Raw genomic sequence first — 18,717 nt, 5'->3', positions numbered from 1 at the left:
TCAAATTTCACCTCAGGCCCTTACTGAAGTTGTAGGGTATTCCCAGTTTTTTTGTTTGTTTGTTTTTTTCTCTTAAAATGGACATAAAAATAGTACTAGGAGTGTCGTAAGCATTAAATGAGAGAATACATGTGAAATGCTTTTGTAATACCTGACATAAGAGTTTAATAAATGTAAGCCAGTATTTTTATCAGACAGTATGTGAAGCATCCAGATGATAACAAGCGCTCCTCACATGTTAGCCTCCTTCTCTTTTAATAAGATGGAGTGGGACAATTACACTGGCTTGGTCTTATTCCAGTGGCCATTTATTTTTATAAAAGTCAGATGAAAGAGTTGTATGAAAATGTGAGCTTCTTTCTTCTTTCCTCCTCTACTTCTTCCTTCCTTCCTTCTTTCCTTCCTTCTTTCTTTCCACCTTAGAGTATTTGAAATTACATAGGCCAGATTCTTGTTTTCTTAGAACATGTGTTGGGCTTCACACAATGCAGGTATCAGGTGCTTGCAGTGTTAAATTTTCTGTGCAGCCTGGGGATAAAGAAACAAAGGCTAATGGCCATTTCCTTTATGTTAGGTGACCATGCATTTCTTCCCCGAAAACATATGAAAGCCCTGCGCCGAAAAGGGTCAGCTTCAGATACTCTTGTTCCTGCTGACCTGTGACTCTGAGGATAAATCACAAACTCACCTCCACACTGCTGTCTGGGAGACACACATTGGAGCTAAGAAAACACATCTTGACTAAAAATAGAATTATAAGTATTTGATCTATACTGAAGAAGCATAGCCAGGAATAGTAGGGCTCTGGAGGAGAAAGGGAAGGAGAGGCGACAATATTACCAGCTCGACTGGAGTTTCCACCCCATTTCCAAGGGGCACTGAAATGGAGGATTCCGAGCTATGGCTGGGAGAGCCTTCTGTGGTGTTTGGGGCTCAGGTGGATTCTCAGCCTTATCGAAATCTAAATGAACTCTTTCCCCCTCCAGCCTGTGGGAACAGAAAAGACTCTCTTTTAGAGTGAAGGCGGGTGGCCTGGTTCCGGGGATTAACAAGTGTAGTGCAGCAGCTTCAGCTTCTGTGGGTTTGATCCAGGCGACACAGGAGGATCTCAGGGCTGCCTGTCAGCTGCTCAGTGGCTTATGAGAACTGAGTGTGGGTAGCGCTGTGTTCTTTTGGACAAAAATTTGTATAGCCCCCCCAGAAAAGCCTACCCTCAGTTCTTGATTATGCTATCATTTCATGTGTTTACTCCTAGTTCCTGAAAACATTGACAAGGGAGATTTGCCCAAATGTAAACTATTATAGCTCTAATAAGATCACTATACAGAAATAATTTATATTTTAATTTTATTTATTTATTTATTTATTTATTTTGAGAGAGAGAGAGAGAGCTTGTGCACATGCAAACAACAGGGAGGGACAGAGGGACAGAGAGACAGGGGACTTGATCTCATGACCCAGAGGTCATGCCCTGAGCTGAAATCAAGAGTCAGACACTTAACTGACTGAGTCACTTAGGTGCCACAAAAGCAATTTATATTTTAGATAGGTATCTTAGTCCATTCAAACTGCTATATAGCAAAAATACCGTAGCCTGGTGGGCTTAAATAACAAACCTTTATTTCTCACAGTTCTGGAGGCTGGCAAGTCCAAGATCAAGGCACCAGCAGATTTGAACTCTGCCTTTAAAAGAATTTTAGTCTTTGGGGAGCCTAGGTGGCTCAGTCAGTTAAGCGTCTTCGGCTCAGGTCATGATCCCAGGGTCCTGGGATCGAACCCCATATCAGGCTCCCTGCTCAGCGAGAAGCACGCTTTTCCCTCTGCCTGCTGCTCCCCTTGCTTGTGTTCTGTCTGTCAAATAAATAAATAAAATCTTTTTAAAAAGGGGGGGGGGGAGTTTCAGCCCTTTAAAGAGCACCAATTCCATTCCTGAGGCCTCCACCCTCATGACATGATCACCTCCCAAACGCCTCACCTCCTAATGCCTTCATATGGAGGGTGGGGTGCTGGGATTTCAACATGAATAGGAGACCAGACCTAAACATTCAGTTCATAACGGAGAGCTTTATCCAAATGATCACAAATGGGGCAATTATAAATGTTAGGATAAACATGCTGATAAACAAGATTGATGGCACTGGCCCTTACTCAGATGAAAAGAGTTGTGTGATTTTCCTGACATGAAGCCTGCCTGCCACCCAAGGCATGGATGTTGTTATCTGTTGATTGTACTGATCACAGCAGGTATAGACCTCCGTGTTGGGGCAGAGTCATAGGTCTTTATGCAGATAAATATGCACTTCAGCTAAGAGGATTTGCTGCTCATACTTCAGGGATTAAATACTTATAACTAGAGAAAACAGGATAACATACCATGTTGGCTCATCCAAGGGGCAGGAGCTCTTCGGTGAGACCTCTTTTATGTGCAGAATGAATTTAAATAAGACTTCAGAATAAATCTTACCTAGGATCTTCTTGAAATCATGGATTTTAAGATGTAGAATTTACTTTAACAATTATATATTGAACGTGGGTTTTAGAATCAGTTCTTATTTTTTTTTAAGATTTTATTTATTTATTTGACACAGAGAAAGAGACAGCGAGAGAGGGAACATAAGCACAGGGAGTGGGAGAGGGAGAAGCAGGCTTCCCACTGAGCAGGGAGCCTGATGCAGGGCTCAATCCCAGGACCCTGGGATCCTGACCTGAGCCAAAGGCAGATGCTTAATGGCTGAGCCACTCAGGCACCCCTAGAATCAGTTCTACCACTGTACTTGTGTGCAGTTTTTCACCTCTCTACATTTAACTTTCTCAGTGTGGCAATGGGTTGGAATCAGGATTATACTGGATAATATGGGTGGGAGGAGAAGGAGTGAGAGAGGTAGAGATAAGAAGGGGGGAAAGGAGAGCAAACTATATCTTAAAGAATTGTTCACTGTATTTGGTTGTAGAGGCTGGCAAATCCAAAATCTATTGAATAGCCTGGCAGGACAGAGACCGGGGAAGAGTTGATATTTTAGCTTGAGTCTGAAGGCAGTCTGAGGGCAAAATTCCTTCCTTCCCAGAGAACCTCTGTCTTTGCTAGTAGGCTTTTAACTGATTGCATGAGGACCACCAACATTATAGAGGATAATCTGCTTTACTCAGAGTCAACCAAACTAAATATTGATTATCTCTAAAAAAGTCTTTAAAATAAAAAAAATATATTAATTAATTAAAAAAATCTTTACAGCAACATCTGGACTGGCATTTGAACAAACAATCGACAACCTGAGTGAATACATACAATTAACCTTCATGGTACCCTTATATGTCAGCCTTTGGGGATACAGAGGATTGAGAAAGTTGGAGAGAGGATGTGAGGGGAGAGGGACATAAAGATAGACTATTTGGCAACCCATGTGTATAGAAATGCCTACCAGGCTTCCTGAGAGTAGGAGGTAGAAGCATTTTGCACATTGCTGAGTTCCTAGTGCGTAGCACAATACCTGGCACATACTGCAGTAGTTTCCCCAAGAGTGTTGACTGAATTCACTTGAATGTTATAAAAGCAAGTTCGAAGAAATGAGTGTTTAGTGAGGTGGCCCTAGAGAGTAGCAATATCTCAAGAGCTGCTTTGCAAGAAAAAGGTAAATACCACTGCAGTTTTCTATCATCTTTTGAGTACAGAACAAAGCACCACTTCAAATCAATCAGATGGAATGATATCTTCTAAGGTTCAAGACCAGATCACACTTCCAAGCTTCACTCTCTGCCTTATTAATAGAATAAATTTAGTCACTGAACTGGATGATCACCTGTGCTGGCAAAGATTTTAAATCGCTCCCTTTTTAACCGTGCAATTATATAAAGGATTGGTTATACTGCTGGGCTATGATGGAAGTCATTTATCAGGTAAATAATCTCAGAAACAATCTAGCCTTAATGGTCCACACCTGCAAGGAATGTGACACCAGATTTACTCCCAACAAAGAAATGGGCTGGGAATCAGAATGCATCTTATGTGTTTCAAGACAGTGAAGACAGAATGCAAATGAGTAAAGTTGGAAAGACCTGTAAGGAAAGTGCACCCTGGCTTATACGACACATTATTTTGGAAGTCACTGAAATGGTTGTTCAAAAGCTACTGAAATATTACCGTTTGAGAAATCAGTTTTTGGCCAGTTCATTTTCATCTTCTGAAAACCAGGAACAGGGCGTCTATAAAGGGAGAATGGGATGATGAAGGTCATGGAGATGCAGAATGGCACCTCCAAGGCCATTGTGTCACCAAGGAATGTAGCAGCTATTGATCAAAATGCCAGTTTGGCTTTGTGTATCAGTTGCTTCTGATGAGAATTTTCTCTTCATTCTGTTGCTTTCCTGGTTTGCTCTCTTAATGATCAGATCTTTGAAATGGAAAATTAGTCATTGAGCATCAGAGAACAAAATTAAAGGAAATATGAAAATATGTCATACAGGCATGTTAGGTACAGTGGTGCTGCTTCTCGTGATGTTATAAAAAGAAATTGTCTTACAGGGACAGCTTGAGGCAAAAGTTGTTTCTGTTTCAGCTTGAGGCTGAAAGTCGTCACTGCAACACATGCTTTCTGCACCTGTTTCTGCCCCTTGTCTAAAGTCTTTACCATTCCCCCAGCGCACGTGCACACGTGCACATGCACACATGCACACACACACATCTCCTGCAGCTATCCCAGGTCTTATTCCTACAGAGTCTGATTTAGCTATTCCACAACTAAGTTGGAGCCACCGGATTTAACTGTGTCCCCAGACCATAACACACCCTCTGGAATAGTGAAGGTGCCCAATAAATCTTGTAGGAGTGAATGAAGCTTCAGTAAGACATTAGATGAAAGTGGCTCAGCCACTTCAAGGGTTGGGAGTGTTTACAATTTAATAAGAGATTCTTAAAGCTAGAACCTCTAATGACAGGATTTCTGGCAATGTGATAGACAGCGGCCACAAACATGAGAAGCTAGTCTTGCCTAGCAGTGATGATGTCATATCCTTTTCTGATTGTTTGTAAGCAGAGGTGATTCTTGGCATTTCTCAGAGTTCTGGGTTCTGTCTTCATCAAGAGCATTGAGTCACAGAAGGCTGCCAGAGTTGACAGCCATCTCTCCTCTTCCCCCATGTAAATGGGGTGCCTCTTTTTCCAGCCCTCCAAGGGAAGCATGGGCTAAGATGGTCCAGTCATAATTTGTCCCGATGTGGACAGCGCCCACCCTGTATGTTCAGCTGCTTCTCTTCTCCAGAGTAATCTGTTCTACCAAGTTAATTCTAATTCCACATTGTCAGACCTATGTCTTTGCTTTCTACCAGAACCTAGTAAAATATTGTACAGATAAAAGTTGTTAAATAAATACATTTTTTGCTTCATGGATTTCAACCTACTGGTAAAAACTATAAACCCTTGAACTTCTGGTTTCCCTAAGGAAGTTACTTTTGAATTTTCCAATATCTTCTTCTTTTCTGGTTTAATATTACATATGTAAATTTCTGCTCAGAATACTCTCTAGTGACTTTTCCTTCCAAAGGTCAGTTTTGCCCAACCCATGGCTAAGAATAGGTCCCAGCATGCTGAAATACTGAGCATCCTTCCAGCTCGAGACTATTCACAGAGGGCTCTGAGTAGCTCAGAGCTCTGGCCTGGCTGCCTCTGGCCAGAGCAACATCTCTGTTCAACCTAAATTACTGTTCAAATGCTATCATTTTCCTCATACACCATGATGTGGGGATAAAGAGTTCAAAGCATTGTTCTATTGCAGAGGTCAGCAAACATTTTCTGTAAAGGGCCAGCTGGTAAATAATTGGGCTTTGGGGGCCATATGGTCTCTGTCTCAACAAAGCTCTACCATGTAGCTTGAGAGCAGTCAGACAATACTGAGCAAATTGGTGTGACTGTATTCCAACTAAACTGTTTAAAAGATAGGTGGCAGGATGGTGATTTGGCCTAGGGGCCGTGTTTGCCCACTTCTAGTGCTTGGGATGAACTTTACTCTCCTTGCTGCAGGTGATCTCCTGTGGTCCTGGCCCTGACAACCTTTTCAGCTCCACCTCTTCTACTGGCTCAAATGTCCCACATCCTGGGAAGCAGTCCCCCTCATCTCCAAGCAGAGTTACGTGGCCCGTGTCAACTCCCAAAGCCATATATTCACACACCTTCCCACTTTGATGTAATAATATGTTGTAAGGTCAGTCTTTCCAATCAGAGTATAAAATCTGTGTATAAAAGACTGTGTCACAGTTATATCTGTACCCATTAGATAGAGCATAGTGTTTGTCACATAGTTGGTTCTCCATACTTCTTGCATGAGAAAGGGAAGAAGAAAGGAAGGAAGGACGGGAGGAAGATTCTCTCTGGTTGAACATTATATATATATAGTTTCGTTGCCTCTGGAAGGGGTCAGGGTAAATGTTGGTGATAAAGAAAGATGAGTGAGGGCAGGAAAGAGAAGGGGTAGATAGTAGGTTTAAGGAGGAAGTGGGGCTAATGGAGTAGGAAGTTGTCTGAATTCTACAAAGTTCATTGGCTGCCATTGAACCTGCATTATGTCTGAATTACTTGGTATTATCCCCAGATAAACCAGCATCATAAAAATATATGCCTTAAGCAGTGTGATAAAAGGTTACTGTGGCAAAAAGCAATTCAGCAATGCATTTGCAGTACCTCTGGGGCTCTAGAATTTATGACAAGGAAATGAACCAGAAGTAAATGAATCAGAAACCATAATAAGGAACAATGGCAAACTACAATTTAGTTCATAATATACTTCAATTATAAAGTACATCTAGAAACTTTATGAATTAATTTCTTTTTCTTCCTCTTTCTTATGAATTGTCTCCAGGTTTCTACTGTGATACAAATACTCATATTATGGTATCAGTGTAATTTCATTTCATCCCAGCCAAGACTTGGAGCAGAAATTTCCCCAGTCTAAAAAAAACAAATAGTGCAAAGTTTCATGAACTAGATTGAAGTGTATCTCTCTGACTCATGTTTCTCTAGCTGTTAGGGCTTAACCCCTAAATATTTTAGTGATGGGTAATATATAGTGAAATATAAGAAATAAAATTCAGGAAAACGTGACAATTAAAATAATATTCCTCTATTCATGCGGTAATTTGTAAGTTATAAATAACTTCTATATATATCTTTAACTTGTCCTTAAGATATGAATGTTATGGGATTCCTGGGTGGCTCAGTCGATTAATCATCTGCTTTCAGTTCAGGTCATGATCGCAGGGTCCTGGGATTGAGTCTCACATCAAGCTCCTTGCTCAGCAGGGAACCTGCTACTCCCTCTCACTCTACTGTTCCCCTTGCTCTCTCTCTCTCTCTCTCTCTCTAACAAATAAATAAAATCTTAAAAAATAAAGATCTGAATGTTACAGGAACCTAGACTATAAGTACTAAGCTTTCAATCTTTCAGTTTTTCAATATTGCCTTATATGACCTACTTCAAAGCATTGAAGAGACAGGCAAAGCCTAAGTTTGGTATTTCCCACCCAAACACCAGTCTCCGGCCAGCATGCAAAACTGTCATGTGCCTGGCAAACATAAATTTATTTTTTTCTACTGATTTTTTTAGTTTATACCAAATGTTCTATTCACAGCACTATGACCTAATTAAGAAAACACGTTGTAATAGGTAAAAAATTTTGCCTGATAGCAAATTACTTTTGAAACTCATTTCCCAGGCTAGTATCACTGACCTTTTTCAATTCTTACGAAGTGGTCAAACCTTTACCATCTAGAAGGTAAAATCAATGAGTTAGAAGAGGCCAATTATTCAAATAAAGAGGACGTCATAAAGATAAAATATGTGTGGTCATTCTTGCACAGAAGTTACAATGTATTGAGATATAGCTGTTCAGCTGAGGTCCATAGGGATAAGGCTATTCCCCTTTGTAGAGTGTTTATGGCCTCCTTTAAGGGAATGATCATTCCTGATGTCCATTACCAGGGAAGGAGGAAGTATTTAATGAAAATGTAAAGACTAAGAAGGTAGGTCTTAGGTAGAGACCTACCTTCCTTGTCTCTATCTTTGTCTCTCTCAGTCTTGTTCTCTTTGTTCTAAACAGAAGAGTATAAATGTCTAGCTCTCTGTTCTCAGGAGATGGTATCTCCTATGTGGAGATGGACCCGAAGGAGGATGAGTAGTTACTGAGAGCCCCAGAGAGCAACTGGTATCTGTTAAGTAGAAGTATCTATGGCCATATTTCTCTAGAAATTAAAAAAAAATTTTTTTTTTCTTTTTTCATGGCTGAGACAGGGAAAGTCTTACCCAAATGTTTCAGCCTTGCATCAGCTATCCCACCAGGTGCACAAGTACACCTCTGGAGCTTCTGCTAGTTACTTGAAGAAGTGGCAAGTTTCTCTGAGACCAGAGCAGAAGCACTAGAAGGAAATAAGGAGAGCTTTCTAAGAGTAAGTGGGGCTTAGGGTACAGTTGGGACTCCATAGTTCAGTGGCCACCATCCATGGAAAGATCTTCAGGTTCTAATCTAGGTTCATTATAAAAAGGGTCATGGGTGCTTAGACCAGGTAGGGATCTTCCAAAATGATATAGTCCATTCCCCAGAGTCTAGATAGAATTGAAGCAAATGCAGTGCCAAACCTACAAAGCGGTGAAACAACATACTGGCTTATAACACTGCTTCGAATCATTTCAACTTATGGTAATAATGCTCTGATAACATTAAGCATGTAATTTGAAAACACGAAAGATAATAGTTTAAATTATACTTTTAATGAGATTAGTTTCTCAGCTTTTAATGAGATTAGTTTTTCCTTCTTAGCTTGACTTGATTCTTCTGTTTATTGCTCCTCACAACATATCAGCAGACAACATTTTTTTAAGTCCTAAATATATACCAGGGTGATGGGAATAAGCTGAATTAGTACACAAAAACTTTCCCTTGTTGTCCTGAACCAGTTAACCTAAGACATTTTGATCAATGCCAAAAGGAGAAAATATTTTTGGCTTTCACTCGTGCTTAACTCTACCTTGTCATACCCACAATAAAACTTTCTCTCTCATGTTTCTCAAAAATTGGGAGACTAGTTAAATTATTCATCACAAGGCAGACAACATGTTAAGCTCAGCTTTTGCTAAAATGTTTTTTTTTTCCCCTGCTGTCAGTTTTGCCCCAGGACACGTTGGATTTATGCAGAGGCAACATTCCGGGTCATTTGAGTAATAAATCTTGCCCAAGTTCTCTGAGGAAGCATATTTCACTGGCCAAGGGAAACGCTCTTTTTATTTAACCAGCAACATAAAGGAAGCAAATGTTTTCAGCATCAGCATTTCCCTTGGCCTAATATATGTTTTACCGTTCTATAAGCTTAAATGATTTTAATGGTCTTATGTTCAGAAAACAAACACATAAACAAGATGTAGAGGATTTTTTTTCCTTCAGTATTTTCCTTTCTAATGCCTATTTGGGGAGAAAAATCTCCAATTTCTATATCTTGAAGAAAATATTCAAATCCCTGAAGTTATCCCTGGAGCACATCAAGGGATATATATTATTAATTATTAGGATCTAATAGCTAACATTTATTTAACGTTTACTATGTGACACAATTTTTTGAAAATGTTTTGAATGTTTAAAAATGTTCTGAATCCTCGTAACAAAGACTCTGTAGTCTAGATGCTTTTATTGTATCAGTCTTCGTTTTATAGCTGAAGACGTAGAGGTGCAAAGAGGTTATTACATAACTTACTGGAGGGGCACCTGTGTCGCTCAGTTGGTTGAGTAACAGACTCTTGGTTTCTGCTCAGGTCATGATCTCAGGGTCATGAGATCAAGTCCCCCCTGCCCCCTGCCCCCATTGGGCTCCACTTTCAGTGGGGTGTCTCCTTGAGATTCTCTTTTTCCTGCCTCTTCCCCTGCATGCACTCTCTCTGCCCCTGCTTGTGTTCCCTCTCTCACTGTTTCTCTCTGTGTCAAATAAATGAATAAAATCTTTAAAAAATAAAAAAAAAACAAATCTTTAAAAAACACAACTTCCTCAAGGTACCACCACCATTAAGCAGCAGACGGGGGTTGGGGGGGGGGGTTCAATTTGAAATTCCTCCAGAACCTGTGCTCTTAGCCACCAGGCTACATCGCACCCTATCGTCTACTGTCAGCCTCATGCCAGATGCCTGACATGCAGTATGGCTAATACCTGCCACAGTGGGAAAGTAGATATTTTTACCTCCCATTTTCTAGATGAGACACAAAAGGCTCACCACACCCAAAGAACTCGCCATGGCTCCCATGGTTCACGAGCAGCAGCCCTGGGATGTGAACTGTGATCTTCTGCTGTTACAAGCTTCATTCTTTCCATGACCACAAATTTTTGCTCAGTTGAGTTGCAATGAAAATGTTTAAAGTTTTCACTGTGCACTCTAAGATCTACTTTGGGAGAAGAATAACCTAAGAGCTTATTCTAGAGCTTCCAAAGAAATTTTCCAAGGGAATTTACATATTCACAGAGGAAATTACATTAAACTGGAGACTAGGTTCCCAGGATGCTGGTGACTGGGGCTTATAACTCAGAGGCAAGCTGTGAGTTGGGGATCAGGCTAGATTGGTTTTCTAAGGAGGTCTGGGAATTTAAAAGTGGGTGGTGAAGTGTTAGGAAAAAAGAGAAAGATGAGGCAACACAAAAGACACTTGTGTATGGTATCTAGAATCCAGATTTGGGATCTTTGGTAGCCCAAAAATGCATTTATAAAATCAGCTGGAAATGGGCCAAAGCCACAAATACAATTAGATAAAATGTTTCCAAGTAGATTCAACCATTTTGGGGTTAGGCTTTAGGATGCTGAGTTATAAAACCTACTAGTATATATCAATATATTCATTTACAGCTGCCATTCAAATAAAGTGTAACTTCAAAATAAAGAAATACCCTGGAATAATCTTTTCTTCTCTAGAACACCAAAAAAAGAACTTTTAAACTACTTTAGGGAACACAGTGACTGTACGAGTGAAAACCAAGGGTTGTTTTAAAAAACAGGCAGTTACTCTATTCAGGGGTTCGTTACTTATTCAGTTATTTAAAAAGTGTCCATCTATAAACTGTTTCAAGGAACAAATATGAGAGCCTAAAAATACAATTAGTTAAGAGATTTAAAAGACCTCATAGGAATGCTAAGAACAGCAGGATAAAACCACAATTAGTTAACTGACATTATGAAAAATAGCTGAAACCTCCTGTCCCAGCAGGGACCTCGGTTTATGATGACAGTACCCTCTGGGATGGCAGAGAGGGGGCGTGGCTGAAATTGACACGGCAGGATGGTAACAAGCCACCTTAGTAGAAGCAACCTCTGTATTTTCAACATTAACTCACTTCTGGTTCTCAAAAGTGGCAGAGATTCTCTGAAGGGTAGGGTGGGGCCTGCCTATGGCAAATGGTAGATTAGGTGAGCTTAATTTTTCTACCATCTCCTTTTTTTCATATTTCTCCCTCTCTCTCTAGGCAGATTCTTCCAGACTTTCCTTTTCCTTATAGAGCAAGATATCTAACAGGCCTTTCACTCTGAGTCCATGGGGATTTAAGGGCCATTCACCCCTGGAACATGTTTAAAAGCAGTATTAGAGGTGGATGTGGGTGTGATGAGGAGTGGAGATGTCCTCACACAAGGCCTGTTGTAGTATTTTTTGGGTAGCTGGTTATTATCCATTAGGGCACATGTATTGTTTTGTGACGCTTTTACTTTAATTATACATTGTGTGTGTGTATACGCGTGCACACACACGCATGGGTGCTCAGAGGCAACGAGAACTACATTTCAAACCATAAGTCATGGTAAAGAACATTTGTACTCCAGGGGTAGTGTGGTTAATAATCTAGATTTGTGAGCCAGCATATAATAGTTCAAACCCCAGCTGTGCCTCCAAGTAGCTTTGTGACTTCGGGCAAGTTTTTAACCCACATGTGAGTTAATTTCTTAATGGTGAATAGGTATAATAACAGCGCCTTTCTCACAGGGTTGTTGTGACCATTAAAATAAGTTAACAAAAGCAAAATGATGTGGGAAGCAAAGGCAGAAGAAAAATTATTAAATTTCCTTACTACCTACAGCCTGTTGACAAGTCCTTGAAATAGGCAGAGTGACATTCCTCTAGGGACTCAACTGCCTTGAAGTTAATACTTTGCTAAGTGCAAAAGACAATCCTAGTCTGACCTTCACTCCCCCACCCAGGGTCCTGTAATTCTACTTTTTTTTTTTTCCTGTAATTCTACTTTAACATATAATAATTACTTTAGGAATTTCCTTTATCTCTAAACCCCTCAAGATACATGTTGGCAATCATTCCCCAAGCATACTGCCTAACGATATACGTCTGAAGGGTCTCATCACGAAGGTTTTATTGGACAGCAATATATGACCTTTTCCCAACAATAACTAACCCCCTCAAGATCCTGGAAGCCTTGCTTTCAAATTCCTTAGAGACTTATGCTCTCCTTAACACCCTTCCAAGTGGAAAGAGTATAATGGGTTACTCCTCATGACCCCAGTGTTGCTCTTTCTGCCCAAGGATGCTATCTCCGTGCTTTAATAAAGCCACCATTTTGCACCCAAGATGTCTCAAGAATTCTTTCTTGGCCATTGGCTTTGAGCTCTTTCTTACATCACAAAGCACTTTAAAAGTGCTCAGCATAAAATAAATGCTCAATCAGTTATATTGGCTATATATCATTTATATATCAATTATATTGACTGTTGTTTTTCCAGTTATTTACTGTCACTTGGGTAGGCTGGTTGTCTTGCTGTCACTGTCCTTGTTGGAGAAACTGAGAAAGAGCATCACTCCTAATGTCCACAAAGTGACTGAGTTTCCCAGGGCCCCTCCCAAGGATGGTTGGGCAATAGCTGATGGTGTCTGATTGCACCCGCTTGTTTTCCTAAGCCAGTTACCTTTAGTTTGAGTTGTCTCTGGAGTGAGGACAGGGATTTGCTCACCCATGCATACATATTCATGGTGTTCACAGTCTTCTTAGATGCCCAGAGCTCTTCTCAATGTTGATGATACAGCAGTGAGCAAAATGACTGAGGTTCTTGCACTTACGAGACAATAAACAAGTCTATGTTTAAAATAATAGGTGGTGGTAGGTGCTGTAAAACAATGAGGCAGGGTAAGGAAGATAGAAGTTGAAATGGTGGTAGGAGATATTGGAATTATGCTGTTTTAGTTGGGATGGGCAAGAAGGGCTCTCTGATAAGATGATATTTGATCAGAGACCCAAGTGAAAAGTGCAGTAGGGAGGGGAATGCATGCAGCTATCTGGGACAAGAGCTTACCTGGCAGAGGTAGCTTAAGCTCTGATATGGGACGGTATTTGGTGTGTTCCAGAAATATCAATGAGGCTGGTATGGATAAAGTGCAGTGAATATGGGAGAGAGAGTAATGGAGACAAGGTCAGAAGGATCAGAAGAAGTGAAATTATGGAGAACCTTAGAGGTCATGATAAGGACTTTGTATTTTATTCTGCGTGAGATGAAAAGACATTGTTGCATTTTGATTGGAGAAGTGACTAAAAAAGATCACTCTAGTCATTGTGAGAAGAGTACAGTGGAGCATGGGTGGAAGCAGGGGGACTAGGTAGTGGGCAAAAATCTAGGGGATAATAGTTATTAGAAATATGAGGTAGTTCTCAAAGTAGGGGAACGTGGTGGGATCCTGGGTATCCACTGAAGAAAGAGCTAATGAAATTTGCTGATGGATTGCATCTGGATTGTGAGCAAAAGAGAGGGGTCAGTTAACTCTCCCATTCTTAAGTATTGCAAACTTAAATGTCGTTGCACCAGCCAGGCTTCTTGGTTGCAAGTGACAGAAACCTAATTCAAACCAGCTTTTTTTTTTTTTTTTTTTAAAGTCTGAAACTAAACTGAAAAAAAGCAGGGGTAATTCTGCTCTCAGGAAGCTCTTTTTCTCAGTCTGTCCCATACACTCTCTCTGCAGTCAGCTTCTTTCTCTCAGAATATCTTCATGCAGTGGAGACGTTGCTATGGACATTTATAAGCCAAGATCCCTAACCACTTTTATTTGGAGAGGAAAGAATTCACTTGGTCCTGGTTTTGTCAAGAGCAATCGTGAAGGAAAGTCTTTCTGTTACCACAAAAGTATTGGTGCAAATATCCAGGTGAGTTTCTGCCCACCACCCTTAATCAAGAGCTATCTGCAGTGCACCAAAGTAGGTCACCTCTCCCCAGTCCCACTTCAGTCTCCAAATAAGAACATAGATCAATTCAGAAGCTACAGACCTTCTGCCTGACACTGTGAATTTGGGAAGAATTTCAACTATTTGTTTAGACCGAGAATCAAAATGGTGGGTCCAGTAGGTACCAACACTGTGGAAGATATGGTGGGGAATGAGTAAGACCTGACCACTTATAACAACCCCACTGGGGTTGGTAGGGCTTTTTTATTGTTTGTTTTCAAAAACCTTTCTCAGTTTAGTTGATCCCCACAATAATCCTTGAAAATGGGTAAGACTGGAAAGGAGCCGCCACCCCTCTCTCCACTCTTCTTCTCTCTCCTCCCCTTCCCCAACCATTTAGAGTGAAGGAGATTCAGTGCTTAAGTCATCAGTCATGGCTAAAAGCTTTTAGAAAGCAGCTTCAGGTATGGATTCCTCAATCTTCTCAGAGCTGCTCCAAACTGTATATAAAACCATATTCAATCAATCACTGATATGTTCCCTAAAAGAAAACGCTGATGATTCTGTGGCTTTTCTAAAGAGACTTCCCAGATTATGCAGGTGCTATTTGACAATAAAACAAAAGAAACCCAAAACATCAAGTGAAGAAAAATGAATCAGATAACTCTCAGGCTGAAAAATGCAAATTGCTGCACAGAAATATTATGGGAGGCTATTATGAAATATTTTGGACCAAAACATCAGTACCATATCTGATAAAAAAGCAACCTACCCAAGGAGTAAAAGCCTGTAAAACAAACAAACAAACAAACCAAGAACAAACTTGAATGGGAATGTAGAGGAAGGGTATTTGGTCATTCTCTGATCTGGGTAGCCTCCGCACTACCCATTTAGAGCTTAGTGCACATGGCATCTTCTTCAGAAGTCAAGGGCAGTGATCTGACCAGGTGAGACAAGTTAGTCATGCAAACCAAATTTTTCATGATGAGAGTTTGTGAAAATTCCTATTCAATTTGGCTCCAGGCAGTGTCTGGACTGACAGCAATGATAGACACACCTTTCTAAGCTTTGTTTTTTAGATGTCTAGGTACAATATATGTATTTTTTATATACCATGTGCTATTAATCTCCATTACAAATGGCTGTACAGTCCACAGATTCTTATAATGAAGCCCCCATATTTGGTGATGTGAATGATTTTTCTTAAGACGTTGTATTACGTATCAGTTCAGCATTTATTTCCTTATTCACTCACACTTCCATAATTTCTATAAACATCTCCTGAGGGTCTATTCTGTACAAGGCCTCAGGCTAGCAGGACAGGGCCCTGTGAATGGGGTATGAACATCTCCAAAGGGGTGAATTCTGTGGTCAAGGCTATAGATGTGGTAAGTCACCAAAATCAAGCCTTTGTCTTGAGCTTGAGTTTTAAACAAAATAGGGACTATTTTGTTAAGGAAGTCAGCCACTCAGCCCACCCCTGGCGTCTTGCTTTTTTTAGTAGTTCTCATTTCCTCTCCAATAATGAGGACAATTAACGTAGGGTAGAAATTTATCCGGGGCAAGCAAGTCTAAATAGACTTTGGTCTGTATATTCTTTCATTAGATGCTGACAAAATCTGCCATTCAGAGGTAGATGACTTCCAATGCATGTTTTAGAATTTCAGATTTATTTCTTTGAATGAGGTGGTAATTTTTCTTGAGGATTCACTTTGGAAAAGCAAATAATGACTTCATTTTTATCTTGCCTTTTGTGCTCCCCCAAGACATTCAGACTAACTTCCTAATCTCATTGCTTATCCTTATAAATCAAAAATAGTATCTATGATTTGGAAGCTCCTTAAGAAAAGAAGGGACATAGGAAGGTAGGGAGTGTTTTGATCATAGACAATATGACAGAAAAAGTAGGGAGGAAAATTTAAATGATGATATTCTATGGCTTTCTCTTAATTAGTGCCCATGACCTGACTTACTGAGTCTTTCATAAGAGTGCATTCTGTTATTCTGACATCCATGTTGACTTTGAAGAAGCCACATATTTTCTTTGGCTTATTTGAATTAGCTCTGAGCTCCCAAAACATTATGCTTTATTCTTCCCACAGTAGTGTTGGCAAATGAGTAGGAGATCAGATGGCATCTTTGGTCATTATTCTATCTATAACAATGAGCACTTAGATCTTACCTAGATCTTACCTAGATAATTTCAGGAGGTTTAGAACAAATCCACAAACTTCATATTTAAGATACAAGATTATTTCCTTTGTCTTAAAAAGAAGTAAATTGCCTTGAAATGCTCTCATTATTTTAACCCAGAATGGATACACATTGCTGACCACTTCATCAAAATAATGTTTGTCATTAGGATTATTGCTTATTCCACATTTGGAGCATGAGTAGGAACTGCAAAGTAACACATTTTTTATTGCGGTGATCGTTTCATGTTATGACTCTAGCTCCATTTGCCCATGCTGCAATCATACCATGAGACAGGACAGAATTTGTCTTTCTGATGTATTGGCTCCCTTGACATGTTTAAGTAACCTATCAATTGTGACCTTATTAGATACACACAGAGCTTTTACTGCACACTCAGTTCCACTTACAACTCCTCTGCTATTGCTCCTCTTCCTCCAATAACAATTCATTTTGACCTCCTGTATAAATGCTGTTGTATAGCCCTGTGCCAGCTGTTAACTCGAAAGAAAAGGGTGTCTCTTGAAAAACCCTGGAATCTAAAAAAAAAGAACTGAAAGTTAGAACTAGAGTAGAGGAGAATCCATTTTCCAAGTCAGGCAAGTGAAATGCCTTCTGAACAGGTTCTGAGCAGAACCAAATTCAAATTTAGGGCCTAGATAAGACTGCCTAACTTTTTATATAAGGTGGAAGTTTGGGAACCAGAGACCTGCATTATTTTGTCTTTTTTAAAATTTTTTAAGCTCGTGTGTGTGTGTGTGTGTGTGTGTGTGTGTTTTAAGAGAGAAAGAAGGGGGTGGGGAAAGGGGGAGGGACATATAGAAAGAGAGAACCCTAAGCAGGTTACACACCCAGCGTGGAGCCCATTGTGGAGCTCCATCTCACAACTTTGAGTTTATGACCTGAGCTGAAATCAAGAGTGGGATGCTTAACCGACTGAACCACTCAGGTGCACTTGTTTTATCTTTAACAACTTGAGTGAGGTCTGAGCTACTTGGACAGTGGACCCTCCTCTAACAGAATGATTGACATTTCCCTTTTCAAATGGACACACTAACATGTATGGATTGTTTTGATGGACACTGGGAAAAATCCTTTTTTTTTCCTCAGAACTATAGGACTTTCAAATACACTTCAAGATTCATACCAAAGTCACAGTATCTAAACCCCATGTGGAATATCTGTCAGCAGTTGGCAATGACATAGATTATGATGCCAGGCATAGCTGTATTCCCCTTGGTAATTCTCTACTGTCATCTGTAAACGTGTCAGTCTTCCAAGGTTACATGGCACGGTATTTCTGAGAAGCAATGAGAGACATGTGTTGGAGATTCCTTTGGATCTGGTGTGTATATATTTTCTTTTGTGTCATGTAAGGTGACAAATCCTCAAAAGACTTTAAAACAGAAGTATAACTAAAGGAAATGTTTATTTTGAACTATATGGTTATAATGTGTACTTTAGGTAGATTCATGTGTGACATGTATAGTGTTTTCCTGGAGCAAATATTTAACATAAATTTTTCTTGTATACAGAAAATCAGATAAAGTGATTGGGGCTGCAGTAAGGCCTGCGATAAAACTTAGTAAAAAAAGAAAAATATAATCATATGTGAATATCTAAATAAATTTGCTGATGACAAATTTAACTTCTCAGTGAAAAAAATTAGGGTTTTTTGTCTTTGCTCTTTCACTCTTTTCCCAAATATTGGAACTATCTTTCTTTCAATATCTATTTTTAAAAGATTTTCCTCTGATGGTCTATTTTGAAAACTGTCAAACCTACAGAAAATTTGCAAGAATAGTACAGTCAACACCCATATGTCATTTACTCTGATTCACTAATTGTTACCATTTTGTCACATTCATTTTCTCTCTCATTCTCTGATTATTTGATGATCCATTTTAATGTCAGTTGCAGATAATCATGAACTTTCAGTCCTCTATATTTCAACAAGTATCCTCTAAGAACGAGGGCTTGCTCCTCTAAAACTACACAAAAGGGGCACCTGGGTGGCTCAGTGGGTTAAACATCTGCCTTTGGCTCAGGTCATGATCCCCAGCCCATGGCAGAGAGCCAGCTTCTGCCCCTCCCCCTGCTTGTGCTCCCTCTCTGTCAAATAAATAAATAGGAATTACTGGGTGGCTCAGTCGGTTAAGCAGGTGTCTTCAGCTCAGGCTATGATTCCAGGGTCTGGGATCAAGCCCTGCATTGGGCTCCCTGCTCAGCAGAGAACCTGCTTCTCTCTCTCCCTCTTCCTGCCTTTCTGCCTACTTGTGATCTCTCTCTATCTCTCTGTCAAAATAAATAAAATCTTAAAATAAATAAATACATAAAATTTAAAAAAACAAAACTAC

The sequence above is a fragment of the Martes martes genome (genome assembly GCF_963455335.1).
Source record: "Martes martes genome assembly, chromosome: 6".
Lineage (NCBI taxonomy): Eukaryota > Metazoa > Chordata > Mammalia > Carnivora > Mustelidae > Martes > Martes martes.
The sequence above is the reverse complement of the archived record's forward strand: the minus strand, read 5'-3'. Positions refer to the sequence as shown.